The sequence below is a fragment of the Pygocentrus nattereri genome, chromosome 8, assembly GCF_015220715.1.
Source record: "Pygocentrus nattereri isolate fPygNat1 chromosome 8, fPygNat1.pri, whole genome shotgun sequence".
NCBI classification, from domain to species: Eukaryota; Metazoa; Chordata; class Actinopteri; order Characiformes; family Serrasalmidae; genus Pygocentrus; species Pygocentrus nattereri.
Genome location: NC_051218.1, coordinates 30011167 through 30038977, shown reverse-complemented (window position 1 = coordinate 30038977; position 27811 = coordinate 30011167). Strand labels below are relative to the sequence as shown.

General features: G+C 39.9%; 1 protein-coding gene across 1 annotated transcript in view; it reads right to left on the bottom strand.

Moving 5' to 3' along the window:
• Nucleotides 1-27811, bottom strand: part of lingo2 (leucine rich repeat and Ig domain containing 2) — a 453337-nt gene that overhangs the window by 275247 nt on the left and 150279 nt on the right. Inside the window, exon 3 of the mRNA XM_017693392.2 lies at nucleotides 22856-22949. The gene's annotated coding sequence lies outside the window, so the exon portion shown is untranslated. The remainder of the gene's footprint in view (nucleotides 1-22855; nucleotides 22950-27811) is intronic.

Sequence of the window (27811 nt, the reverse complement as noted above, 5' to 3'; positions counted from 1 at the left end):
CACACCTTTTAATCACTGAATCTAGGTATTTTCAGTCCCATCACCACAGGTGTAGAAAATCAAGCACCTAGGCATGCAGTCTGCCTTCACACACTGAAAGAATGGGTCGTTCTAAAGAGCTCACTGATTTTGAGCATGGTGCTGTAATAGAACCCCACCATTTCACCAAGTCATCCATCCATCCATCCATTTTCTATGCCGCTTCTCCGTCAGGGTCGCGGGGGGGGGTGCTGGAGCCTATCCCAGCAGTCTTCGGGCGGAAGGCAGGATACACCCTGGACAGGTCGCCATTCCATTGCAGGGCAGACAGACAAACACAATCACTTACACACTCACACCTAGGGGCAATTTAGCATGTCCAATTGGCCTGACTGCATGTCTTTGGACTGTGGGAGGAAACCGGAGAACCCGGAGGAAACCCATGCAGACACGGGGAGAACATACAAACTCCACACAGAGAGGACCCTGGTCGCCCCGCCGGGGAATCAAACCCAGGCCCTCCTTGCTGTGAGGCGACAGCACTACCACCACGCCACCGTGTCAGTTTGTGAAATTTCTTCCCTCCTAGATATTCCATGACGAACTATGAGTGCCATTATTGAAAAGTGGAAGCATTTAGGAACCACAGCAACTCAGCCACAAAGTGTCAGAGCACGTAAATTTACAGAGCAGGTTGCCAAGTGCTGAGGTACATAGTGCATAAAAGTCACAATAACAGTTCCAAGCCTCCTCTGGCATCAACATCAGCACAAAAAAAACTGTTATAGCCACAAAGGGGGACCAACTCCACAATGATGCCTATGGATTCAGAATGGGATGGCATAAAGGCTCCTGTGGGTGTAATGTTGCAATGTGTAGGGGTCTCAATACCTTTGTCCATATAAAATATATATTTGTATACATTTGGACTATGAGAGACACAGAGGGGTGCAGGGACAAAGAAATCGGTGCAGGGGTCGAAACAAAAGATCAAGGGTAAGAGAAAGAATAAGGAAGACATCACTGCTGTTGACAAACATTTAAAGAAAGTCTAATTAAATAAAATGTGTTGAAAAATTAGAAAAACTAGAGCAGATAGCAATTAACAGCTGCATCTCTGAAACGCTGTTTAGTACTTTTTGTGAATCAAGAAATACACACCTGACTGAGAATGAATACACCTGCTCAGAAATAAAGCCTTTGAACAAACACCTGGACTGACTTGAAAATGAACAAAAGCATGATAGTGAGAAATTGTGAGTGACAGCAAATAAACGGCTGGGAAAAAATTAAAAACTGTAAATAAAAGCTTCATGTCTCAGAAAAGAAAAGCCAAGGAGATTCAAACTGACACAGGACAAACAGGCCAAATGGTACGGTGGAAGGTAACTCTGCTTCCAATTGTTTAGGCTGTCTGTCGAGATGGAGGCACTAGCTATAAATAGGATACTCACTGTGTGATCTTAGAAGAAAGAACCCTGTAGATAGCATGTTAACAAATGACAAAGAGAGAAAAAAAAATAATAATTCAAGGCTTTGCCTTAATAATAAGTGTCTACAGAGATTCTACTATGCATACAGGTAACTATAATCATGTTTTAATGCATTTACATTAGAAAACTACAGCAATTCAGAGCGTTTAGCCTTGGGACAGCAAGAAAAATCATTTAAAAACAGGATTACAGGTGTCCTTTCTCAGAGTTGGTCTTGTTTCCATGGCAAATGGAATGCTATCTGCAGCCCGTCTGTTTGGGTCACTCACCCATTACGTGTGACGTAATTGCAGTGGGAGATTATTGTTGTAGTCTATGGATGCAGATTCCCCAGAGTCCTTTGCCTCCTGCCACCTTTGTTCATGCGTCCATACAGTGTTTATCATGTACTATTGTTTAGGACTACTGCAAAGCTTCAGAGCTCAAAGCTGTTAGCTAATGCTAGCCCACCTAACCTTAAGTGTGCTTGGTACTCCAGCAGTGAAGAAAAGCTGGGTTCACTCAGTCGGATCAGATTCTGTCAGAACTCTGGGTTGTATCTGAAGCAATGCTGTTTCTCAACTCTTTACGTGAGACAGAGATGCATTTTTTATGGATAAACTAGCGATATCAGGCTAATTGTCAAGCTGTAGTGTATAGGAGTGTTTACTAATATTGTTTACTGATATGAAGTAATATCTAAAACAGTAGATAAGTGGTTATTGAGGTAGTTTATGAACTAATATATCCCATTATGATACTTATGTATATTGTGATACATACTTATTCAACTTGTTTTTGGACTAATCTCCCCTTTTGTTGTGTATACGATGGATTAATCATGTTTATGGACCTATCTCTCCATTGTAGTGTATAAGAGCATTTATTGTGGATGCATATGGACTAATATCTCTTAGTGTAGTGTATATGAGTCTTTTTCAGGGTTGTTTATGGACCTATATCTCTTTATATAGTGTGTACGAGCATTTATTGAGGTTGCTTATGGACTAATATCTCTTGATGTAATGTATAAGAGTGTTTATTGAGATCGTTTATTAAGTGATATCTCTGACTGTATTTTGAGTGTTTATTGAGGTTGTTTATGTACTAACATCTCCTAATATAGTATAAAGGAATGTTTCTTGAGATTCTTTTTCAAACTTATATCCTCTATTTTTGCATACTTGATGGATTGGTCAGTTTATGGACCTAAATCTCCATTGTTGTGTATAAGTACATCTATTGAGGTTGCCTATGGACTAATCTCCTAATGTAGTGTATAACATTTATCAGGTTAATCTCTCATATTCTAGAGTATAGAAATGTCTGTTGAGGTTGTTTATGGATTGTTTGTATTGATCAGTGTTATCTCCTCTTTCTCAAAACTGCATTACAGTTTAGTCATAGCAGCTACCAAAGATGTTGTGGTAGTTACTGAATACCAAATATGCCATTAAATAATAAGGTTAATAATGAAATAACAAGCTTGCTGAATAAAGGAATAAGCAAGGTAGTTCTAGAGGGCCATGCATCTCCAGTGCTGAACACTTCCAGCAAGTCTGGGATGTATGAGTCCAAGTAACATCCTTCCAGCCCAGCATTCATGCTATATCTGTAAACAGCAACGTAACACACAGTAAGCAATCTGAAAGATTGAGTAGTCTGAAAGTGACACCAGTAAGAAAGAGCAGGCTTCTGGAGCGGAGTGACAGAAATGCTGACTAATACGCAAGGCTGTGATTTTGGGAATGTATCACACTAATTTCAGCGATCCCCAGCATGCATCAAGATGGTTGGCTTTATGGGCAGATGCAAACACTGTCAGGACAGCCATTAATGAAAAATGCATGAAGATGTAAGGAATAAATCCAGCCAGCCCACATTAAAGATCTATTTAGGAGACAAAATGCCCTTTTCCTGAAAGCAATCTCCTCTCAGAGCACCTGCACTCAATCTTACTTAACAGGAGCTAGCTTTCACTCTGCTATGGAAACCGCAACTTATCGGCACAGTAAGCCTGGAAAAATGGATGCTCCTGCCCCTTCCGGTCATACTTCATAAATGAAAGTAAAGCCAGTAAGCCTGAACTACACCTGTGGTGCTTCTCAGTAAGGAAGAACAGAAAGAATGACCATCTTGGGAAGAATCATGCAATGATGGACTTGCAAGAACGAGCATGAGTGTTTGAGATGTACTTGGTGTTACACAACATTTCAAGTGATATTCCAGCTCATTCAAGCGTTCTTTAAAGAAAATATTATATATATTCTATTTAGAATGATGAACACTCAAAGAACTGATTAAATGATGATTAGTAATGATGAATGTGTTTTGTATAGCTCTGTATAGAACCTTTTTAAACAGGGTTCTATATAGCATGCAAAAGGGTTCTTCTATTGTTACAGACTTGGCCTCCTTATAATGGAAGAACCCTTGGTGCTATTTGAAACCCTTTTCAAAAAGGTATATAAAACCATTTACAGCATGTTTTCCATCAATCGTAACCCTTTTCTGATACAAAGAGCCCTTATGCTAGTCATGCAAGAGATTCTTTGAGTGTTCATGATTCTATATAGAACCTTTTTCTGTACTAAAGAATCCTTGAAGAACCATGATTTCTAAGAGTGTAGGCATCCTTTTATGACACATTGCTACTAAGCCAGGAGGCTGTATGCTTACATATGCTTTCCCCAAGCTTCAAACTGCTGCTAACTTCATTGGACGTCAACACGCTTGGAGAGGAACACAAACTACTGTTCTGTTACATCAGCTAACAGATGCCCACATTGGCTAGCATTGTGCTGAGCGATGGGACTATCCTACCCACTTAGAGAGAAAGAGAAGACAATTGTACTATATTTAACTTAAACTCACAAAACCCTGCTTTTCTGAATCATGGAATACAATTTTGTTCAATCGAAGAAGGGAACACAACCCCTATTGAGAAATATTCCTGATTTTCTGAAGAACAAGACTTAAAAGTGCCTGTTTTAGGGAGTCACAGCTTCCAGTGTTTGCATGGTCACCACCTCACCGCTGTGAAAATTGGGACAGAGGGACAATAGAGGAGCCAAAGTCAATACGGAGCAGAGCAGCTGGTCTGTTTATCAGCCCCAGGAAGGCCGTTTTTACGTGTTGCTTTTATTCCAGCCACAATACGTCTCACCTCATCCTCGACACTCGCTATCAATAAAGCCTCCTTTAATGCCGGACGCCGGGGCTGCTTATTAATGTCTGTCTCTATTGTAATCTGGCTTTGATATCGTTGATGGCCCTCCTCCATATTTTCATGGAGCCTGAGGGTGCATGTGTGCAAGATACGGTGAGGAAAACATGGCCCCTCCTGGATGCTAAATCACGGCTCATGCTGTGAGATAAGGGCCTCAGATTGAGTTATCGAGCGAGAGGTGTTTAGATATAAAGCCTGCACTGAGTGGTAAGACAGCAGGAGGAGGGGGAAAAAAGGAAGAGCGAGGAGCGTTTCATTAGCAAGCTTATCCTTGTTGTGTGTGTGTGTGTGTGTGTGTGTGGGTGTGTGTGTGTGTGTGTGTGTGTGTGTGTGTGTGTGTGTGTGTGTGTGGGTGTGGGTGTGGGTGTGTGTGTAATCAAACACCTCCCCCTAGTCACCGGGTCACAGAGTCCAGCAGCAGTACCGTGTAATGGCTGTAGTATTGATTCTTTGGCATTATATAGTCACATATTTCAAGCGTTTACCCTTTGAGTTCAGCAACTTCCCATTAGGTTCTATTATACACTATTATAATGTATAATAGGTTATATTATATAGTTTTTGGTCAATGGGTTACAGTAAAATTTCAATTTAATAGAGAAGCAGCAAACTAAAAACTAAATGGATGAAAAATGCAACAATATTCCTTATTATTATTATTACTACTACTATTATTATTAGTAGTAGTATTAGTAGTGTTATTATTATTAGTAGTAGTGTTAGTAGTAGTCGTTATGTTTTGAATTTGAATTACATTTAAATGACATTTTAATATATCTACCATCTACTACAAAGCAAAAATATATAGTTGACAATTCATGAATGACAATTCAAATGAAATTACAGCAAAGACAATGCTCTGTAGTTGAAATGTTCATCCTCTGACATTTGTCTTGTCCATTAAAACATTACATATGTATAAAAAGAATAAAAACACTTTAATGTTTTAGACAAAAAATCAAGAAAAACAGAGAAACTACAAGGAAATAAAACAAAAAACAAACAAACAAAAAAAAAAAACAATGAACTTTGTTAAGATTGGCCTACTCGATTCAGAACAAGTCAAATTATACTAATATTTAGGTAAACTCCAGATGTAGTTCAGATTTTGATGAGAAACTACTGTCTGAATTTATTTTTGCTTCTTTCTTGTTTTTATTTATTTCATTGCGTTTTTTTTTTTTTTTTGTTTGTTTGCTTTTTGTTTTCTTTTTCCCCAGGACCTCAAATTTGATTAAGAATAGGCATATGAAACTTGAAGTTTGTAATAAATGTAAATATCAAACATTGGTTGGATAGGGAGTGCAAATTGGAGCCATTTGTGTTGAAGAGTTTGCAGTCTGTGGCCAGTTTCCTCTGTGCGCAGTCTTTGGTTGTGATGTAAATGGGTTAACTGTGCATAAGGACTACACATGATATGTAATAGATAATGTTTAGATTAATTTTTATTCATTTTAAATGCACTAAAATATCATAAAATGCTGTGTACCACACAACCTCCTTCATGTCATATTTCACTGAACTGCCCTCGAAAATGAGGCTGTCAGCGTATACAAATATGAAAACAGCATGCACATTTCCTAACATGCATTTATTACATTAAAATGTCACAGAGCCATTATGCATATGGATGTGCATATAGCTGTACCGATGCAGGACTAAGCAGCATGTAGCCTGTTAGCATGAAGATATCTGTGTGTACATGTGAGAGTGTGTTGTCCACCCAGCTCCACTGTTTGCTGGCTGTGTGATAATGGAGCCTGTAATGCACTGTGTTCTGGCTAATGGAAACAAAAGAAACTGTGCGGCACCGGGAGATGAGGCACACTACAAGTGGAGTGCAAAAAAATATATATACAATTACCTGCTCAATTCACACCTGTCAAAAAATGCTGGCTTGCTTGAAAAAATATAATTGCACAGGGAGAGAAATAAGGATGGGGTAGTGCCTGAAGGCAAGGAGGGGGGGCAGAACTCACATAAACAGAGAGAAATGTTGGTAGCCATTGTGTTTTGTCCATAAATATAAAGATATTGAACAATAACGTAATTATAGCTCCATAACGCTGGACCTCTGCAAGGACATTTTGTCACAAGGGAACCCAGTAATGGTACAAACATATGTTATTTATATACATATGTATACACTGATCATGCATAACATTATGACTATGCCTCTTTGTTTCTATGCTCATTGTCCATTTTATCAGCTCCACTTACCACATAGGTACACTTTGTAGTTCTACAATTACAGACTGTAGTCCATCTGTTTCTCTGCATACTTTTTTTTTTTTTTATCCTGTAAAAGTCGAATGATCCGCCACCCAAATAGTACCTGCTGTGTGAGGGTCCATGGGGTCCAGACCACTGAAAAACAAGGTAAAAGGGGCTAACAAAGTATGCAGAGGAACAGATGGACTACAGTCTGTAATTGTAGAAGTACTAAGTGCACCTGTATAGTAAGTGGAGCTGATAAAATGGACAATGAGCATAGAAACAAGGAGGTGGTCATAATGTTATGCCTGATTGGGGTACATCAAGAGTGTTTCTGCCTGGAGTGATTTTGGCATGTAATGTAATAATCATCCAATTAGAACAGGTTATTTACATACACTCACCAGCCACTTTATTAGGTACACCTTGCTAGTAAAAGGTTGGACCCCCTTTTGCCTTCAGAACTGCCTTAATTCTTCATTTCATATTTTCAACAAGGTGTTGGAAACATTCCTCAGAGATTTTGGTTGGCTATTTGAGTTACTGTTGCCTTTGTATCATCTCGAACCAGTCTGTCCATTCTCCTCTGACCTCTCACATCAACAAGGCATTTTCGTCCACACAACTGCCAATCACTTGATATTTTCTCTTGTTCAGACCATTCTCTGTAAACCCTAGAGATGGTTGTGTGTGAAAATCCCAGTAGATCAGCAGTTTCTGAAATACTCAGACCAGCCCATCTGGCATCAACAACCATGTCATGTTCAAAGTCACTTAAATCACCTTTCTTCCCCATTCTGATGCTCAGTTTGCACTTCAGCCAGTTATCTCGACCACCTTTACATGCCTAAATGCATTGAGTTGTGGCCATGTGATTGGCTGATTAGCTATTTGCGTTAACAAGCAACTGAACAGGTGTACCTAATATAGTGGCCGGAGAGTATATATCTGTCATGGTAAAAAAACAAACAAAAAAAAAACAGACTGATTAATTCTAAAAGATAAAGACTATCCATGTTAATATGTATATAGAAAATCTTTCCAGAAATTTTTCCCAAGTAATTTTGGGCTGTTTCTTTTGGTCTGTTCTTCATGAAATTTACACCCAAGGTAAAGAACAACAGTTATTTTCTAATTTTGTAAAAAACTGAAAAACAACCAAAATGTAGATACAAGGTTTTCTTCCAACAACAGCGATTACATACACATACACTATTTTTGTTACGCTAATTGATATGTAAATGACCTAGGTTCTGATTAGATTCTGTGGATGATTTTACATCATACACAAAAATAAGTCCAGGCCGAAACACTCCCTACATAGTTATTGTGAATGAGTGGGGCTAAACTGCTATAGGCTGAAAAGGCAGATATATGCTAATGCATTTTTCCATACATGGCTTAACTACTAGGGAGTGAAAGACATTGTAAATTTTAACTGTAAATGTCTAAATACTACATTAAATCTTTTTATTTCACAAACATGAGGACAAATCATATGACAATGACCATGTAAAAATCAAACCAGAAACGTAACAGCAATCCAATAAAATCCAATCAGCAGCTCTCGGCATGTTGACCCAACACAAATACTATTGACAAACATGATATATAAGTCCACATGCCTCAAGTCCTGGTAAGCTCAGTTAATATTGATGAACAAATTATTCGCAACAGTCCATCTTTAACACACTAGTCTGTAAACATCACTTGCAGAGGTATCGGCTGATCTGCCAGGAGTGACAACAAAATACATTTTAATTGTGATTCAGTAGGATCACTGAGGGCAAGAAATAAACCATCTCCATCTTTTGTCTTTTATCTGTGCAGAAATGGTTCCTCTATGATGGAAATCATGTGCATGCTGGAGATTAGCAGTGTTGGGTGGACTTTAATGTTGTGCTATATTGTGGAAGTGGGCTCATTTTGTGCAATAGGATGTATCAGTCACCAAAGGGAGTGAAGTTCAGGTTTTATTGACAACAGAGACACACACACACACCAACAAAGTACAGCATCCCCTGCTTTTATAAATGAACTGTCTTGGCCTCTGTTATTTTCTTCACTGTTAATTAACACATCTTCTGTGCTTTTTCTTCCCTTTCCCTGTCATTATAATATTATTTATTGGCAAAGCTGTGTACCAAACTGCACAAAGACTTAATAGATGCTTGTTTTCTGGGTTCAATACTTGAAACAAATGCATTCAATGTACTTAAGAATCTTCTTGTGTCTCACATAAGAGAATAACAAGCATCAAAATCAAGCCAAAATTATGTGAACAACATATTGTGGGAAGTTAGTGCTCAATACATCAGATCATCTATTGCATATATTTGGATCTACTGTAGAGAAGAACAAATATCCATCAATATAAAATATACTTATCAACATAACTAGGCACTACACAAATAAATGCTCTGATGTTCCTATTCAATGTGCTGTGAATACAGAGAATGCTCCATCTCAAATGGATCCACTTCAGATTTTCAATACCAAAATAATACCAATTATCACTTTTCCCATAACTGTGCATCTAGTTTGTTAACTGGCTTCAGAGGTATGTGACCGTATATGGCAGATGGTGGCTAACAACATACTTAATGCCTATTGATGGTGTCCCACAGGGCTCTGTACTTGGCCCTGTAACATTCACCTTGAAAAATACAGCTAACTATTTTCAGTCAAAACAGATTGCACATTTATCCTTGTGACAGAGGAAAACTTAATAGCCTACTTTTGAACAAAGACAGATGAGCCCAATTCATTTTTCTTCTATGTTTGGCTAAATTTAAATATCTGTATTGATATTAATATTGGGCAGCATGGTGGCGTGGTGGGTAGCGCTTTCGCCTCACAGCAAGGATGGCCTGGGTTTGATTCCCTGGCCGGGTGACCAGGGTCCTATCTGTGTGGAGTTTGCACGTTCTCCCCGTGTCTGCGTGGGTTTCCTCCGGGTTTCCTCCAACGACATGCAGTCAGGCCAATTGGACTGAGTGTGTGAGTGACTGTCTGTCTGCCCTGTGATGGACTGGCGACCTGTCCAGGGTGTATCCTGCCTTATGCCCGAAGACTGCTGGGATAGGCTCCAGCACCCCCCCCCCACCCCCGCCCCCCGCGACCCTGACGGAGAAGCGGGTTAGAGGATGGATGGATGGATATTAATATTAAAATGAACCAAATCAACATAGAAATAAATGGACATTTCTCCACAGAAGACAGGAGTAAGAAGAAATATCTCTGGACAACTATTTTGACCATTTTACTGATTATTATTAATGTAGATAAAGCTGGCTTGAAATTATGAAAAAAAGACAGTATATTTTTTGTGCCCATGTGCCTTTGAGGTCTGGATTGTTTCACTTGTCTGAATTGTTCTGGAGTTGTGCCAGAGAGTTAAGTGCATAATACAATGTTATATAAAGGGGCTTAGAACAAATTAACCACTCAAACACTATAGGCTATCAAGACCTCCTCTGGTGGTAAACATATTGTTGAACTCAACCAGTGACAGTGTGTTTATGTTCCATACGTGCAAATGTATTTGACTCAAGCTCATCTGTACATGCTTTCATTTTAATTGTGCACAGAACAGTTCATCATGATTCATCTAATGCTTTGTTTTACAAAGAACAGAATTGTTCAAGTTATGGTCTTTTTGGTGGTTCTCTATGGCTGTAAAAACCTGCGTTTGATCTTAAAAGACTTTTGAGAGAAGCTGGGGTGGCAAAAAAAAAAAAAAAAATGGATCCTTCAAAAAGTCATTTCTACACATTTCTTTTTCTTTTGCACATATGAGAACAATACATTTTTGAAAATGATAATTATGCTTGTCACAGTAAAAGATAAAGAGCATGGCCAGCAACAAAATGTATGGATACAAGCTGAATCAAACCATTAAGAAGCCCAAGGACCCAAAGAGAAGATGTACCATATGCTCCCAAGAGTTGGAATTGACTTAACTGAACTAAAATTATGCTTTAGTTCAGATTAAATTCAGACATTTTCAAATTCATGTGGTTTGTTTTACTGGTGTGGGCACATTTTAAGTAAAACAGTAATAAGGTCTAGTTTAAAAATTCCATTGCATCGTCTTGCATGCATGCACCAAGACCCACAGCTGGCCCATGAGGGCGGATTCTTTTTAAAAAGGCAATCATTTTCATGTGGTTGATATACACCCACTAATTATGGCTAACAGTACATACTTTCTCTGCATATGCATTGTGTTATCTTACAACCCCTATTCCAATGAAGTTTTACATTGTGTAAAACATAAATAAAAACTGAATACACTACAAAGACAAGACATTTAAATGTTCAAATGGATAAACTTTACTGGTTTTTGCAAATATTCACTCATTTTGAATTTGATGCATGTTTACCACTGTGTTACATCACCTTTCCTTTTAATAACACTCAATAAGCATTTGGGAACTGAGGACACTAATTGTTGAAGCTTTGAAGGTGGAATTCTTTCCCATTCTTGCTTGATGTACAACTTCAGTTGTTCAACAGTCCGGGGTCTCTGTTATCATATTTTGCGCTTCATAATTCACTACAGATTTCAGTGGGAGACAGGTCTGGACTGCAGGCAGGCCAGTCTAGTACCCGCACTTTTTTACTACAAAGCCACAGTGTTGTAACACATGCAGAATGTGGCTTGGCATTGTCTTGCTGAAATAAGCAGGATGTCCCTGAAAAAGACGTTGCTTGGATGGCAGCATATGTTGCTCCAAAACTTGTATGTACCTTTCAGCATTAATGGTGCCTTCACAGATGTGCAAGTTACTCATGCCATGGGCACTAACACACCGCCATGCCATCAGAGATGCTGGCTTTTGAACTTTGCGCTGATAACAATCCGGACAGTCATTTTCTTCTTTGGCCTGGAGGACACGACGTCCATGATTTCCAAAAACAATTTGAAATATGGACTCGTCAGACCACAGGACACTTTTCCACTTTGCGTCAGTCCATCTCAGATGAACTCGGGCCCAGAGAAGCCGGCAGTGTTTCTGGGTTTTGTTGATATATGGCTTTCGCTTTGCATGGCAGAGTTTTAACTTGCGCTTGTAGATGGAGCGACGAACTGTGTTCACTGACAATGGTTTTTTGAAGTGTTCCTGAGCCAATGTTGTAACATCTCTTACAGAATGATGTCAGTTTTTAATGCAGTGCCGCCTGAGGAATCAGGCATCACGGGCATTCAATGTTGGTTTTCTGCCTTGCCGCTTACTTGCAGAGATTTCTCCAGATTCTCTGAATCTTTTGATAGTAGATGTAGATGATGAAATCCCTAAATTCCTTGCAATTGCACGTTGAGATACATTGTTCTTAAACTGTTGGAATTTTTGCATATGCAGTTGATCACAAAGTGGTGAACCTCTCCCCATCCTTGCTTGTGAACGACTGAGCCTTTCAGGGATGCTCCCTTTATACCCAATCCTGACACTCCCCTGTTTCCAATTAACCTGTTCACCTATGGAATGTTCCACACAGGTCCCAGTCTTTCTTGCCCCTGTCCCACCTTCTTTGGATCGTGTTGCAGGCATCAAATTCAAAATAAGTGAATATTTGCAAAAAAACAATAGTTTATCAGTTTGAGCATTAAATATCTTGTCTTTGTAGTGTATTCAATTGAATATAGGTTGAAAAGGATTTGCAAATCATCGCATTCTGTTGTTATTTATGTTTTACACAACGTCCCAACTTCATTGGAATTGGGGTTATAAAATAGGGAGCTACAAAGCCCAAAGTTCCCCTTTGAGTCATCTCTAGTGCATAAACTATAAATCTCTGCTTAATTATTTGCCTTTATTATACATTATATTATAGTAATTATATTAATTCTTTAACTTTTTTCTTAAAGGTTCATTTGCATCAAATGAATAGGGGTGGTATTAATTTATATTTAGAACAAGAACCATGCATAGCTGCATTTGCAATTTTAGAACAGTTTAAGCAACAGAAATGATACAGACAACAAAACACTCAGCAGACTTGGCCCTCATGACCCAGCATGATATCATCAAGCTGTGATGTCAGCATCTGTGAGTAATCCAGCTCGAAAAACCTCCCAAAATCCTGATATTATTTCTTTGCTTTTAGCCTTCATATTACAACAAATGGTTAAAAGACCAAAATGATTCACACCTAAAGTCACTCAGCAGACTCTGCCCTCACTAACCAGAGTGATTTTATTTCACTTTGACCAACTATTAGCCAGCAATCCACCTCCAAAATCACAAAACCCACTCACACTGTGGTTATATTAGATCTATTTTAGCATTAATATTATAAGCAAAGAATTAAAAAAGAGTGACACGATTCAATATTATTATTATTATTATTATTATTATTATTATTATAGTTGTTGTAAGACATTTACTTTCACTCTGTCATAAAACAATACAATGGACTATTCTTGCATTTTCAGCTCCCAAACACTTTAGACAAACCATTTCTGAAGAGATATTTGATTTGACACTTGTTATCAAAATCTGTGTAAGTAAATATTTACTATGCATATAAAATAATGACATATTTGAGGATGGGGTCTCCTGAAAATAACATGTGGCTTCTCATGTACATACTTTATAATGGTAATTGCATTTAGAATTCACCACAATACAAAAACAGTTACACCATATTAGTGTAGGGTTCTAACAGTTAGGGTGTAAAATAATGTGTTTTGCTTTTGAGGAAATTGGGCAATATTTTGATTTCGTAAAAGACAATTGGTAACACTTTATTTGGATAGTCCACTGTAGATGCTTCATTAATGCTCAGTGTGTCTTTACATAACATTCAATTAAATATCTATCAAATGAAACTGGACTTCAAGCTCAGTATGAAATATTTTATTAAACCCATCCAAATAAAGTGTGACCAGACAATTGAGCTGTTATGATTCTGGCAGAATGATTTCTTTGCCCAAAACCTGGAGCTGTCCAGGGTGCTGAGATGAATTATCACACCATCTTTATATTCTATAGCGATAGAATTACAGTCTTTAGAGACCCTGTGCTTTTTCAGTTGAGTTTTAGCTATATGGAAGATTATGAAAGACAGTGTGCATTGTTATGTGCCTAGATGAATTCTTCCCAGCAGTCCATAATTCCCTCATTGGTGTATATTATTGTTTACTGTTAAAAGCAGCATTTGGAAGAATGAGTGGCAGTGTCCATTTGCTGTGCAATTTAGTTGTTAAAGCTCAGCTGTTTTGCATATTTTTATCACTGGAACTGGCCACGCCCCTTGAACTTCCTCCAAGACATTTTCTCCATGTGTCAAATCTATGTGCTACTACTTTAAATAAAGCCTGTCTTCAGGCTTTGCCTAAATCACAGCATTTCTCGTTCGGCAAAGTCAAAAGATCAGAGCAGATACAAGGCACGAAACGCCGCCGAGAAAAGACCTCGAGAAAGTGGAGGAAGCGCTGTGACGTATCAGAGTGCGAAATCTGGCTGGCTATTGAGAAGTCCCTTTTAATTCAGTTCTTCACATAACCTTCACATCAGGCAGCTTATGGCAGGGGCACACGTGCCAGCTTTGCTTTGTGACAGAGATTTTCTCATTCTGAGCTCCAAACGAGTTCCTTTTCAAACGATTTCTCAGCCCACTGACGGAGCCTTCAGTCCTCTCTCCCTCTCTCTCTTTACTCCTTTTCTCTGTCTCTCTATTGCCTTCCAGAAAAAAAAAGAAGCCCTTTGGATTTGAAGGACAAAGTTCTTCAATCATGCAGTCATCCCTGTGTTCCACGTCGGCCGGCCTGGCTGTCAGCCCAACACACAGGCCTCGTTTTCAAACACTGGAGTCTCTCGACACACAAACACTCTGAACCAGGAGGGTGCATCTCTCATCTTGCACTTTAACACCTTCTGAGTCAACTGAAGATACCGAGCTTTTTTCCCCACCAGCAAACACTTAAACAGCACTGCGGTGTCATGACTGTGGATTATTAAGCAAGACTCAGTTGTTCTAAAAAACAAACAAAAAAACCAAAACACTCAGAAATCAATAGGAAGTCATGGAAATTGAAGCTCGGCCTTAAATACCATATAATACCAGTACGATTACATTAATTTCTGCCTGTGCCCCAAGACACTATAGTAGTGTGTTAAGCTAATGGCGATTCATGGTAGTATACAAGTCCAAAAAATGTCACTTGAATGATTTACAAGCTTCAAATGTTTGTGTGCTATAAAGGTTTAGAAATTCTATCCGCTACAGCCAAATAGTGCATTATTTATTGAGTATGGATGTGTCCGAGTCCCCTATTTCTTAGCTATATTTGCATTGTTTGGCTTCCAGGATCCAGTATTTAAATTGTTATGTAGTGCACTATATGGGGAGCATGGAGCCATTTGATATTCAGCCCCAGTGTGGGAAGAGGGATGCTGCTGGATTGGTGATTGGTGACTTAAGGTGATAATTTGGTTATCAAAATACTTATAAAGTTAATGTTTTCCATTAAACAGTGCTGTGTTATCCTATGTTCATCGTTATATGATAAAAAGTTTAAAAATCATTAAATGACCACAATATACAGCGATGGGCGATCAAACATTCTCCTCATTCAGTGGTCCATGGTTGCTTGGCAACAATGCCATACTTTAAAGGAACTACATTTCTACATTGCTTATGTGGATTGTGATCAATAATCGTTGAAGTTATTTTCTGAAAAATTGTGTATTTTATGTCAGTCATCATTTTATAAAAGCAATAAGCCACTTGCTGTGCGTTACAGTGATTTTATCACAAGGGAGGGAGTTTTAGGCACTCATGCTTCATGTTGTGCTTAAGAATACTGTTCCCATGATAAAATTGCAGTTGCGCATAGCATCTCTTGGCTTATTGCTTTAAATTTCGTTAGAAGCTTGGAACAGATGTTTACATTTGTTTGTCTTTTATCTTATATCAATTTTCAGTCATGTGCACAAGCTCATTTGCATTGTCGGCAACCAGCAATAGAGAAACTACCTCTCCCCATGAAAAGATGAAGGCTTGCTGTCTATACAGAACACCCACAGATGGATAGCGCATGACTATCCATCCTCCACGGTCCAGCAACTAGCTCAGCTCTGCTCTCTACACCCATAATCATTCTTACAGGCCTGACTTAATTAAAACGTCAGCTCCACTACCGCAATATGCAGGCCAGTCCTTGCCAGATTAAAAAGAAATTAGGATGGCAGATGTGTCTTTAATGGCTTAATCATGCCTTTATATTGGGTCCAATAAAACACAGCCAGGGTGTAATATTGCAAAATAAATTCTTATGCAACTAATGTAAAAAACAAAGAAAAAAATGATGGTGGGGAAAAAAAAGAAAATTTGTAATGCAGATTAGAGGCCGGCTGTTTTGGGCATGTTGAGCAAAAGCCTTGGAGTATTAACATCTGCTAGAGAGAGAGAGAGAGAGAGAGAGAGAGAGAGAGAGAGAGAGAGAGAGAGAGAGAGAGAGAAAGAGAGAGAGAGAGAGAGAGAGAGAGAGAGAGAGAGAGAGAGAGAGAGAGAGAGAGAGAAAGAGAGAGAGAGAGAGAGAGAGAGAAAGAGAGAAATAGCAGACGGAAGTCAAGTCATGACGCTGTTCATATGCGTGGAGAGTTTCTAATTTTATGTTATTTTTCGTCATTTGCCCCCAGCTGATAATCACGTCTTCTGACAGCCCCTCTTCAATTTCCCAGAACGTCTTGTACTGATGTTCAAGGGAAAAAAAAATGGGGCGTGAAAGCAAAACGCCTAATGTCCAGCACTGACCGCATCATGCTCTGCCAGACTAACGGCTTTCTCCACCACCATTCAAAGACTGGCCACTTACTTAGGATCCTCTTCCTTGTAGCTCCACCTTGTATGGTGTACAGTTAATGATTGTAGCCCATCTACTGATCACACCTGCCAGTGTGACCACAAGGCTCCTCTTGGCTAGATATTTTGGGTGGTGGACCACTCACAGCACTAACATTGACATGTGTAAAAAGTACACCAACACTGCTGTACTTAGAACTCTGACACTTAGAATGGTCCAACACCCAAATAACATCTGGACAACAGCAGTACTGTGGTTAGAATCTGACCAATGATGAATAAAGGGAGGCTATGCAATAATCATCGAGCTGTAGTTCTACACCTAGTGAAATTATAATGTTGATAGGGCTAATGAAGTAAATGTATTCAGTAACTTCTAACCATTCCAGGAGAAGCAACAACCAGTCAATTTGTATGTTATACAATTTTTCAATGCAATAACAATTGAGATAAACTTGTGTATATAAACGTAAAAAGTAAAGTTGATACGCATGTACTGCACTTCTGTAATCAATCTGTAACAGTAAAACTGTGATTACATTGTTGCATGTATTGTTACATAATAATAAAAGCAGCAACATATAGCAACAAAAAATGCCTATGTATTATATATTTACAGATATGGATTAATATGGGTACATGTGGCACGCAATAATGTATAACAACATAAGTAATAGAGATGTAATAATAATAGCATAATCCTGTCCTCTATTGCAAAGTCATCTTTTCTATTTATTTATTTATTTTTGTGAATAGAATTTTACAAGCTCAGGATAATTTTTTAGTGCTGTAGGTCAAAATTAGTTTTATTTATTTTTTTCCTAGAAACTACATGAGAAACACACATACAGCCCCCACCCAATCTCCCCCAACACACACCCACTTAGCGAGATTTCCATTGCTGTGGTGGTGTTTTCTGCCCCCTCCTCCCACCTGGGTCTGCGTGTAATTGTAGCCAGGCTGATTTAGGAGAGAAGATTTTGGAGTGGAGGCACTTCACTGAGGAGGCTGTGAGAGTTCTGCCTGAGAGCACTCAGCTCTGACTATATTAGGACACAAATGCAGGGATGAACACAAGGATCAGATGGAGATGGAGGAAGAAAGGAAGAAAAAAAGAAACACAATCTGAGGCCTAATTTTGTTATGCCTCATGGCACTGAGATTTTTTAGGGGATTTTTTTTTTGTTTGTTTGTTTGTCCCAGCCACTCACTCACTCGCTCGCTCGGCACTGTCCCTCGGCTACGTGAGCATAGTAATATTTTGTGCATTTCTGTCGCAAACTGAGAAACGTGATGGGACACGGGAGTTCTTTGCGGACAGTTATTTCATGCACGTTCCGTTAGCGGGTGCTGGCATTTGAGAGCAGGCATTTAAACGTGTTGAGATGACATGCTTGACATCAGGGAGTAATTTCATCGTGCTATGTGCCCTTTGGGGAGAAAATGTCACTCTGACACTGTGGATCAAGGAGAGAGAGGCAGAGAGAGAGAGAAAGAAAGAAAGAAAGAAAGAAAGAAAGAAAGAAAGAAAGAAAGAAAGAAAGAAAGAAAGAAAGAAAGAAAACAGAGAGAGAGAGAGAGAGAGAGAGAAAGAAAGAGAAGGGGGGGGTTGGGGGGAGGAAAGGCGCTTGACTCCCGTCTCCGGAGAAGGATGGTCACGGCTGGCCATTTGGTCTCGCCGCTCTGTCGTCTCATTTGCAACTAATTTCACAGACTTGTCGACTCAAAATGAACTCTTGGAAATTAGATCCCTGCATGTCAAGTAACTGTCATACAAACACCCTTAACCGAGGCACTTAACCCCTTAAAGAGTAAAGGCCCGTACGTGGATCCACATTTTAATCCCTCATAACAACATACAGGAACTCACATTACTTCCAAAGTAGTCACCAAATAAATTAACCATACCCCTTTTAATCAGTCGCAGGGCCAGGACTGCTGCTTTGCATGCTTAAATGGTTCTTTGAATGGTGAGATGGCTCTTCAGATTGATGGGGAATATGTTCTACATAGAACCTTTTTGAAAATGATTCTATGTAGCAAAAAGGCCTGCTAAAGGCCTGGAAGACCCATTTATTGGTGTGTATGAGTCATCTGCTATGCCTTAACCTCCGAACAGTATAATAATTAAAAGAGATCAAACTCAAAGCCTAAAATGCAATGTGGTAAAATCTACAATCCAGCATTTGATATGCTCATGATTTTTTCCTATTATTCTGGCATATATACCTTCAGATTTAAAGCTCCTTGTCCAGAGTTATATAGCTGTTAGTAGTGGTTAGCCTGGTTGCTTTTGTTCTTTGAATAAGTCATGATCAGGCTTCCAGTCTGCCTGTGGCAAAGATGGTCTTCGAAGATATTTTGAATTACTTACATCCTATTCTGAGATTGATATTAGTAAACACCTCTCAGCTATGGTTATTGGTAGCCTTGTAGTCAAGACCACTAGGTCTGAGTCCGAGTCAAGACAGAGACCGGGACACATTGAGTCAGAGTCAAGACTAAATCTTTTTGTAATTAAGATAGAGCCAAGACAGAAACCAGGAGTGGCCAAGTCTGGGACAAGTCCAAGACCAGATTACCGTATTTTCCGGATTATAAGTCGCACTTTTTTTCATAGTTTGGCCAGGGGTGCGACTTATACTCCGGAGCGACTTATAGTCCGGAAAATACGGACTTCACGGCAACCGGGAGAATGCGCCACGCTACGTTCTCGGAAGTCATTGAATGGATCAGCAAAGTATGGGCTTCCGTGAAAACTGAAAGCATCCTGCTGTGATTCAGAAAGGCTGGAATAATTGCAAATGTAACTGACGACGAGTCTGACAAAAGCGACGAAGAAGAGGAAGCGGCGCTTCGTCCACCTCCAGAGTTAGCGGAGTTGTTCATAAGTGACACTGAGGATGAAGAGTTCAATGGATTTGATGATTTGGAGTGATATAAACTTTGATAAAAATGGTTTGATAAACTTGTTAGCATGTTCTTTGTTATAGTTTGTCATTGTTATCTGAATAACTGTTCATGTTACGTTAACTTGGATTTTATTAAATCCCCCCCCCCCCAAAAATGCGACTTATACTCCGGTGCGACGTATATATGTTTTTTTTTCTTTACTGTGCATTTTTTTGGCTGGTGCGACTTATACTCCGGAGCAACGTATAATCCGGAAAATACGGTAAGTTAAAAAAATAGAAATATTTGAAAAATTACATTAGTTTGCAGTTAGTCGTATACACACATACATTTTCTAAACCACTTATTGCTCTGAGTCATGGTGGTGGGGGCGGGGGGGCGGTGGTTGGGGGTTTGGTTGCTGGAGCCTATCCCAACAGTTATTGGGCAGAAGGATACGCCATGGACAGGTCACCAGTCCTTCGCAGGACACAGACATATACATTCATGTTTAGGGACAATTCAGGGTGTCCAGATAGCCTGACTGTATGTGTTTGGACATGAGGAGAACATGCAAACTCCGGGGAGTTCCAGGCAGAGCCAGGAAACTGAACCCAGACCTACTTACTGTGACACGAGAGCCCTACCCACTGTGTCATTGCCCTGCCAATATACTAATACATTGGATTTGCTTTTCGGCAAGGACGACTTTGTAGTAATTTGTGACCAATGAAGTGCTTGGGTGGAGTTTTCACAGGTTCCTAATCTCACAGGCTTTATCTCTTTATGGACAACTTTATTTTTGGAGGTCAAATGTCATTAGAGAACTTGTCGTTTAGCAACTGTCCCAGACTACTACTATTACTAACACTAATGCTGTGAGATGCTGCACATACACTTGGAAATAGTCACTGCCACAACAAAACCCTCTACCTCCAAAATGGTACGTTAAAAGGAGATGGACTAAACGTGTGTAACTCAACGTAAATAAATGTAAGAAGGAGCATTTCTGTTTATCCATTCATCATGAGGGTTATACACAATGTAAAGGGTGGCTTGTATGTTTAAATAACATTAAAAAAAATAATAACAAAAAATTAGGTATAAAATTTCATTCCAAAAGCAAGAAAATGTTGCCATAGCGCAAGTGTTCCTGTAGGGTGATGACGTTATCAATTATCCTATACAGGTTTTTGAGCACATGCAGATGTTTCTCAGTACATATGGAATATGTCTCACATCTGCATCACTGTGGTGACTTATAACCTGCTCCAGAGTGGGTTACCCTGAAGACTGGGGTAAACATAGATATGAAGAATCTGTCTACGTATACTTAATAATGCAATTTCTTTACTGGAAAATAAGCCAGTCAATTGATATGATTTTATGTAATTAGTCATTCATAACAAACATTACACATTTGCAGAAAAATGTCATTTGTTTGGTCACCATACAGCAGGGGTGTCAAAGTCAAATACTAAAAGGGCCATATTAAAAAATCTCAACAAGTCTGTGGACCAGATGCGTTTTCTTGCATTTTTACTTAACATTTCGCCATAACCCGAACTGTTTATTCTAAATATGACCAGCAAAATAATTTAAAATACAAATAAATTGTTTTATATGAAACAATAAGTTACATTAGCTACATATAATGGTTTAAACTCTAAATGTCCTTATGAGGTAGGCTTTTTTTTTTTAAACCTGCCTATATTTTTATTTTTGAACTACACACCAGGCGTCTTTTCTGTTTTGTGTAACTGCTGGACATTAGAGTGTTGGAGAAAGGGCGTAAGATCACACACTGTGTTGCAGTGCATACTGGGGACTGTAGTGCAGCTCAAGGTGAAATGGATTAATAATAATAGAAAGTTAAAATAATTTCATGGGCAAAATAGGATTGTACCACAGGCCTGCGGGCTTTGAGTTTGACATATGGGCTGTAGAGGATGTGTTAATGTATTTTTCTTAGAAAATCAACAAATCTTTTTTTCCAGAAAACCATTGTAAAAATCCTTATGTAATGACAAACATTACCAAAGGATAGTAGCTTTATATGAAATATAAACACGTAAACACAGTTCAACTGTTTAGACTTTGGGTCACACTTTATTTGAAGTGGGTCACACTTTATTTGAATGGTCCCCTATTGATGCTCTACAGCTACTTAAATCATTTACAAACTTTCTGGTGATCCTCAGTTGATTAGGGTAAAAAGTATATATAGGTTTTGCCTTGGGGTTAAGGTTAGGTTTAGGGTTTAGGAATAGATTTAATAACCTCTTTCACAGTTCAGTTGAATTTAATGGATATTTAGTTGAATGTTATTGAAAGGCAGACTGAGCATTTCAAAGCATCTACATTGGACCAACTAAGTTACATTCAACTTCAATTTCAGTGAGATGTAATGACTATTCAGTTGAATGTTTCTGAAATGTACATTGAACATTTACAAAGAATCTACAGTGGACCATCCAAATAAAACCTTGCCTACAAGGTGTTAACAGAGCAGGCTCCCTCCTACCTGCACTCGCTCCTAAAGACTTACAGCACCGCCCGGCCGCTGCGATCCTCCAATGACCGTCGCTTAGCTTTGCCAAACATTCACACAAAGCAATCGAGACTGTTCTCATACTTGATTCCCCAATGGTGGAACAAGCTACCTTCCGCTGTCAGAGCAGGGGCGTCCCTCGCTATTTTTAAGAAACTCCTGAAGACAGAGCTCTTCAGGGAGCACTTGCTCTAATCGCCTCTTGCAAATCTAGCCACTACCAACCTCATCTCCTTCTTGCCCTCCTTCCCTTCTCTACCCCGCTATTACCCCTTGGCCTCCTTTAAGGCCTGACTATGTTTGTTCTATGTACCACATTATTTGTAAGTCGCTTTGGATAAAAGCGTCTGCTAAAAGTAATGTAATGTAATGTAATGTAAAATAAAGTCTTACCGATTTTTGCACATGACCAAGTTGGACATGTTTTAAGAGACAGGCCTACAAAAGGTTCTGTTCATCAAAGATCATGTACAACAAGTCCTACTGTACCTGACTGAGAATATTGTGACATTAGCCATGTTGGTTCATGGCTAACATGAAACCCCCCCCCATTGGGTTTAGTCCACCACTGCAGCTGACGGGAAACTTCGGGAAAATGTAATTCTAGATGGAACGCTCCATTGACCACTGGCTTTGTATGCTGACATTAAAAGGAAACATTCGGTTTGGCATCCACTTTACCATGAATACTGCTATGGTTCTTACCTTTAAGATCTTCTCAAAACAGCTTGTGTTAGGGAAAAATCCGCTTCAGTGTCCTCAAGGAGCACTCCAAGTGTAGAATTCCCAAAGACTGAATCTGAAAATGAGACAAACAACATAGACTATTAGTGTAGGAAGCTATGACATAATGAACACATATGCCTGTTCTTTCTGGGGTACATGAAAGAAAAGAAAAAAAAGGATGAGCAATTTGAGGACAGAGTTGGGACTTTGGCCCATATGCAGAGCCTCAGTCCTGCACAATGCTTCAACTGGCTAATGGCTCTTTTTCTTTTTTTGGGACAGGCTGCTCTGTGCTTTTGCTTCATTAAGCTCTTATAGCTCCTGGCACTGTAAATGAACTCTTCAGCCTTCTTGTCGAGATCCTGCTTGAAGCTTATAGATCGCAGTGGGTTTGCAGCAGCACATTTTGTATAATTTGTACCAAACAGGCAAAATACAATACACTGCGTAAAACGTTATTCACCTGGGGAATGTAGATAAGGTTTGTGTTCCTCTGTAGGTTTCTGCCCCCACTTTTATTTTTGCCCCCTGGTGCTGACTACCTACTGTTCCATCCACATCATAAATCTCCAGTGACGAGGATGGGTGGGCTACGTGCTCCACTTTCCACATGCATCAAGGATGGAGGAGCCGTTTGAGGCAAGAATATGAAATGAGATCATTATGGAGAGAAAACTCGCTGGCAAATATCTATTTCAATCAGTTGCTGGATGTGGGGGTTATCGATCAAAAACGCGCCATCATGCATCCCACTTACTTCCAGCAGACTGTCGTCTCTTCTTTTTTTTTATTATTTTTTTTTCTCAAGCAGGAGACTGAAAATGAATCGACGTGGCCCATGCTCAGCCATGGATTTGGAGAATTCATCAAACCTTTGGATTATGAAGATTAAAGCGCATGGCAATGAGAGAGACATTCAATTGCGTGCCAACAGTCCTACTCAATATGGAGGATTGATAGTTTCCTGTGGTGAAGGAATTTACATATCAAACCGGTGAGAGAGATGAACTTCCTTGGCCACGAGCTGGCACCGCACACATTAGAATGAGATGGAAGATGAAGGATAGAGATACCAATTTCTTTTTTTTTCTTAGTTTGGGCATCTCTCCTATAGAGCATTAAATACTTCCTCCACCTTCTTTCTGTACTTCAGTAAAGTGGAGAGAAGAGGCTGCTCCTCTCTAAGAGATTAAATAAGGAGTTTTTGGCTGTGCCAATTAAAGGTAAGGGCCTCTAGGATTGTTTCAGGGAGAGCGAGAGAGAGTGAGAGCAAGAGAGAAAGAGAGCACTGGAGAACAAGAAAGAGTGAGAGAGTCCCCCTGGCAGCTCTAGAGTTGTTGCTGATGGTTGTCTCTGCAGGCTCAGAGCAGGTCATTACTGCAGGGCTCTCAGTAGCGTAAGGCGTCTTTGGAGGGCTTTGGAAGCAGGCGGAGAAGAGATTGAGGTCGACTCTCAGCAGAAAAGTACTGTCCACCTCAGGGGGATAAACTGAAGATGTTCCACAGGCTGCTAAGCCCGCTGGGTTCTGGGGAGGAGACCTCTACCTCTCTGACAATGATCACATGGATCCTCTCTCCAACCATACCGCTGAACTGATACAGGATGTTGAAATGCTATGTTTTCAAACTAAGGGAAGTAAATAGAGCCAGAACAGACATTTTGCTTGTATATTCCCCTAGAAAACCATGCTATGAGTGCCCTCTCAGCTGAATCAAGAAGTGTCAGAAGTGAGTTTTCACAAGGAAAGCCTGGTGTGGAGAGCCTTCATTTGACGAACAGATGGTTCAGTTTACCCCTGCAGTGGCAAAAATATTAAAGGAAGGGCTATTTAAAAATGACTTCAAGTAAAATAATTACTTTTTACTTTTTAATTATGTTTAACTAGAGGGGACAAGTTTGTGAATTTTCAGTTGGCTTGACAAAGCCATTGCTATAGAATCCCAGTTGGTTGCTAAGGTGTTTCTTGGCCATTGCCTTAGTATCACACACATTTAGTGTTGTTAGCCCATTGCAATGGTAGTCAAGGTGGTTACTAAGTTGTCACTAGGCCGTGGCTATACTATCCCAAATAGTAGCTAAGGTGTTGCTAGGCTGTGGCCATCCAAGGTGGATGCTATGCTGTTAGGCCATTGTAATGCTTTTCCAGGTGGTTGCTAGGTTGTTACTACATAAAGTCAAGCTGTTTGTTAAGGTGTTGCCAGGCTATGGCTATGGAATCCCAGATAGTTGCTGAGGTGCTAAGGTGCAGCTGCTAAGGTGTTAGGTTGCTGCTATCTAATTTCAGAAGGTTGCTAATGTATTGCTATGGTATCCCAGGAGGTTACAAAGGTGTTGCTAGGCTTTTGCTTTGGCATCCCAGGCATTTGTTAAGGTGTTGCGAGGCTGATGGTTTGGTATTCTGGTCATTTGTGTTTTTTGGCTTTTGCTATAATATTCCAGGTGGCTACAATGTTGTTAAGCCATGGGCATGCTACCTCAACTTGTTGCTAAGCTGTTGCTGGGCCATTCCTATACTATCCCAGGTGTCTGTTATGGTGGTGCTAGGCTGTTGCTATGTTATCCCAGGTGGGTGTTAGGCCACTGATATGATATCCCTGGCAGTTGCTGTGGTGTTGCTAGACTGTTGGTATACCTTCTTGTGTGGTTGCTAAGATTTTGTTAGGCTGTTGCTATCCTATCCTAAGTGGTTGGGAAGGTATTGCTATTGCCATTGCCAAAACATTGCTAGGCTGTTGCTGTGCTCCAAGATGGTTGCTAATGTGTGTAATGTGTATGTACTGTATGTATGCATGCTAGTTTGTACTGCACACCAGCTACTTTTTTGATGAAACTTCTGACCCTCAGTAATGGTATAGCAATTCTCAAATATCACCATTCAAGCTGCAAACAATTATCTAAAAGAATTTAATACATATGTTACGTTCTGTGTTTTGTAGGTCTGTTTGTTTTGTTTCTGGTCTGTTTTCAGGTCAAGTGTTTTGGTGGTGATTGGCTGCTCTGCTGAGTTGGTTGCTTGTTGCTCCGCCCAGTTGTGCAGTTTCTATTGGCTAGATCTGATGGCGGAAAAGCTTTGGCTAGTTGTCGTAGGACTGATTTATTGCTGATTGCAGATTTTTACGAGATTTGTGTCCAAATCAGCTACTAAACAGGTAATGATGGAGGTGCTGCAGGAGGGGTTAATTTCTGCTGGTATTATACCTACTGAAGTTGTTAGTTTAGAGTCAGGGTTGGAGCTTTCCAGGTAAGCTTTCTGCTTCTGCTCCTATTTCACATCCCCTTGTTGGCTTAAGTAATGAAGCTCTTAGGTTAGCTATTCATTTGAAATAGCTTGATCTGGGGCAGGAACATGAAACCCAGCTCCTACGTGTTAGGCAGTATGAGTTAGAAAGTGGGGATAGGTGTGGAGCTGGGGTTGCGTCTCCTGCACCCTGCGCTGTTATGTCTCCACATGTGCCAGCTCCTGTAGTTTCGCCGGATGCTTCTGCTACCTCACCTGTGTTGCCTTCAGCGGAGAATCCTAGAGATTTTGACATTAGTAGGCAGATTCGTTTAGTACACATATTCAGGGAAACTGAAGTGGATTCGTATTTTGGTGCTTTTGAGCGCATAGCTAGAGCTTTGAATTGGCCAAGGGAGGTTTGGCCACTGTTGCTGCAGTGCAGACTGATTGGGAAAGCTCAGGAAGCCTGTTCTGCATTGTCTCTTAAGGATAGTCTGAATTATGATGTGTTGAAAAGTGCTGTGTTGAGGGCATATGAGTTGGTGTCTGAGGCCTATCGTCAGAGATTTCGTTCACATTTAAAAACCGTCAATCAGACACTTATAGAGTTTGCTCGTGATAAAGCAAACCTTTGTGATAAGTGGATTCAGTCCAGCAAGGTGACAAATTTTGAGCAGCTTCGGGAACTTATCTTGTTGGAGGATTTTAAAAACTCGCTGCAGTATAAAATTGTGGTTCATTTGAATGAACAAAAAGTCTCCTCTGTAGCACAGGCTGCGGTCTGTAGTGATGAATTTGTTTTGACCCACAAGGGAAGCTTTGTTTCATCTCCTAGTGGTAAGTTTAGTCCAGAGAGAAGCGTACACAGACTTAGAATGGCTAATGTGTCTCCTCGGCCCAAAAACCGAGAATGTTTTTGTCATGAGTCTGGTCAAGATAAAAGCTCGTCTTTCTAAAGAGCACACTCCAAAAGTGGTTGGTTTTGTTCAGGTTACTTGTGATTCTGTTGCAGACAGACGCGACATTGATTCTGTATATGAACCTTTCATTTTAAAGGGTTCAGTATCGTTGACTGGTCAGGAGGGAGATAAAGTCCCAGTAACAATTCTGCGGGACACAGGAGCTGCTCAGTCATTTGTTCGTGAGGGTGTTTTGCCACTGTCTGACACCTTTAGTAGTGCAGACGTGTTGGTTCAAGGTATTGAATTGGGTATAGTGAGAGCTCCGCTACATAATTTGTACATTCAGTCCAGGTTGGTAACGGGATACGGTAAAATTGCTGTTCGATCTCAGCTACCTGTAAAAGGGGTAGACTTCATGTTGGCGAATGATTTGGCTGGTGGAAATGTTACCTTTTCCTGAGGTCATTAATGAGCCTCTGTCTGAACCACAGGTTCAAACAAAGGAGTCTGTGGATTTAGCTTCAGAATTTCCATCAGTTTTTCCTGCTTGTGTTGTAACCCGAGTGCAGTCACGTAAGCTTGCGGATGTGATCGATCTTTCTGATAGCTTTCTTACCCATACTGATCCCGCTGGTGATAACCAGCAGAAGTTGGATGTAAAAACTGACTTGTGCTTTTTCGGCAGGTCTCCATGGGTCTGGTAAAGAACCTCAGATCCGGTCTACTGTTCGTATTTCTAAGGTGGGGCCTCCGCTGTCTGCAGCTTGTGGTGCCGATTCTGACCTGACGCTGTCAGTTGACAGAGCACAGATT